Source organism: Colias eurytheme, chromosome 12 (genome assembly GCF_061535395.1).
Source record: "Colias eurytheme isolate Ceu_HAF_F1 chromosome 12, ilColEury1 Martin Lab GWU primary, whole genome shotgun sequence".
Lineage (NCBI taxonomy): Eukaryota > Metazoa > Arthropoda > Insecta > Lepidoptera > Pieridae > Colias > Colias eurytheme.
This window is the reverse complement of record NC_142991.1, coordinates 5,010,486-5,013,323: the sequence shown is the minus strand read 5'-3', so window position 1 is coordinate 5,013,323 and position 2,838 is coordinate 5,010,486. Positions and strand designations below refer to the sequence as shown.

At 31.6% G+C, this 2,838-nt stretch overlaps 1 non-coding gene across 1 annotated transcript; it reads right to left on the bottom strand.

The window, feature by feature from the left end:
• Positions 1-509: 509 nt before the first annotated feature.
• TRNAE-UUC (transfer RNA glutamic acid (anticodon UUC)) lies at positions 510-581 on the bottom strand. The gene has a single exon. It is a non-coding gene; the product is annotated as a tRNA-Glu (tRNA).
• Between the last annotated feature and the right edge of the window lie 2,257 nt (positions 582-2,838).

Sequence of the window (2,838 nt, the reverse complement as noted above, 5' to 3'; positions counted from 1 at the left end):
GTAATATTGTGATTTGTGAGTGGTTTTTTTTATATATTTTTATTTTGTAATTGACACCAAAGTCCAAAAATTGACTCGTCCTCTTTAAAATAAATCGTTATGATGCATTTATAATAAAGGGTGAGCGACCGGCGGCCGATTACCGATATACAGCACTTCACGATAAATGTGAATAGGTATTGTGCGCGGGCGCATACAAAAGTGTTGTAGCTTATTGTGAATTATATTTGAGAGGGTTCAAGCAGACGTTGACACTGAACAGCAAGATACACTAGGTTTTTATTTATTTATTAAATAAATGTGCTAAAAATAAATCATTCAATGATACAAATGGTTCCTTCATTTAATCGATTTTAATTTAAAACCTGTATTTAAAAAATAAGAATAACTAATATTCTAATAATATCTACTCTTCACCCAAATTTAAAGACAGAATAATTTAAACCTATTTAAATTTAACAATAAATTTATTACATAAAAAGTATATCCAATGAAAAAAATAAAAAAGGTTTGCGTACCGGGAATCGAACCCGAGCCTCCTGGGTGAAAGCCAGGTATCCTAGCCACTAGACCATACGGGAGTTATCATTACGTATCAAATATGTTGTTTTAATAAATAATGTACCTACTAGAATATCCATATTATAGTAGAAATGATTTTCGTTATCCTAAAAAAATATTTGCAAGGCAAATTATTACAACCTGAGGCTATGAGATTATCATTTGTAAAATAACTTTTTTTCGAATGTCTCTATACTACACATTGCGCACGTCTTACTATCAGCTAAATTCATTTACAGTTTGTCTGTCTTGTCTATGATATAGAAAGTGATATTTTTCGTATTGTGATGTTCTGATAAAGGATTTCTTAACAAATCTGCCCGCATTTGTACGGTCTGCAGACTGTCCAAAATGCATGAAGCGATAAATTTATCCGGTCTGGCAGACATGAATGCGAAATTAAACGTTTATGGAGGCCTTATACCAAAGCGACATTGGTTGCACTGCGACGACGCCTGAATAAAGAAGAAACTTCAATTGCATCATTGCGCCAGAAATTCAAGCTTTATTATTTTTTAAAAGCGTCACATCCAATTTTAAATGCTGTTTAAATTATATGTATATTTGATGACGCAAAAATTAAATTACTGCTGGTAGCTAGAAATGATACGTATCATACGTAATATCGGTTACGTATTTGCTCGTAGAGGGTCTACTAGTTGTAGCCACTAGCCACAGAATAATAACTATATAGTAGGCGCTAGCTAATGTAGCGAACGCATAGGCACAGAATTCATACCTAATAGTAGCTAACGTGCAGATTTACACTACCTCTGAAATTTGTTTTTTGTTTTGTTTTTGAAAAATGAAACATTATACCTACTTACCAAAAAGCTACGTACTTATGTTTGTTTAAACATAAATGTGATGTTTCATGGTTCAGTTACATATTCATATTCAATCTCCTAATGACCAGAATGACAATAGACATTTGTGAAATAGCAGTCAAGGTAAATGCACAGCATACGAGCCTATTTTCGTTTACGTAACTACGCATAAAAAAATCATTTTTTAAACTTTGTGTTTTTATATTTTGCAACTTCAACTCTTTAATATAAACGACATAAATTGTAACAACATTTGATAAGGAAATCCATATATTTTTGTAAAAAAGAAATGAGCGATCGATTGCATTTTAAAAATAGGTACCTACTTAGATATATTAGCTATAATTAATGCATATAAAACTATTTTCTTTTTCTAATAATAAAGTAGAATTAACATTAAATTTATTTTATTTTATTTTTGAATGGACGTGATTTGTATCCTTGACGAGGCATTTATTTTACATAGAGCCTTCTAAACTTTAAACTACATGACTAAAACAATACCACAAATGCATTGCTCAATACTCGTATATATGAAATCTTAGTACCTTATAAATTAGGTTGCAACACAAGAGTAGGTCTAAACTCTTAGCAGACTGCAGGGTGCATCTACCGTCTGTCGGCAAGGGCATGCATCGCCCTTGCGCCGCCCGCTCTGACCTCGCGGCGACCTATGTGGGCGTGGACGTGATACCTCGGTGTAATACTGGACAGCTAGCATCATCGATTTACATGAACTTGATGAAAATTCTTATGTAACGGGCGAATTAGTATGGTTAATGTTGGTTAAGAGTTCTAGGGAAAATAGATTAAATAACTGCAGTTAGGGTTTTAACTTGTACACGATACAACGAAATAATAGGAAACAAATTGTAAGTAGAGTTAAATGAAAAATACTTTATTTTAAGTTGAATTTGAATTAAGTCAGATTCCAAAAATTGATGGGATGATAAGAATATTTATACATTAATTACGCAAAAGATTTTGAAATATATATCTAAATTTATGACAAGGTACCTACACGATTAACCTGCATAATTAATGTTATAATTAAAGGTAAAAAAACTTATTAAAAACCATTGTGTAAATTTTCGGAAATGAATATACCTATCACGGTATAAAATTCGATTCTATGTGAGATTGCGACTAGCAGGTGGCACTTAGGAAGTATTAGAGCAAAAATCTCAAAGTGATTTTGAATAATATCCAATTATTATTCTTATATTTTTTATTTCTCTTTGAGTAAGTATAATACCAACTTTTATTGCACGCCTCATAAGCGAAGCGTTGAGGTGGGTACTACTGTCACTTCGCGCAAAACATCTGATTTTTCAAACTTAAAATGTCTTTATGTATCATACATTGCACTTGTAAGATAATACATACACACACATATTAAGAAAAAACACTATTTTTAACGTTCATGATATTTTTGATGTCATTTTTGTTA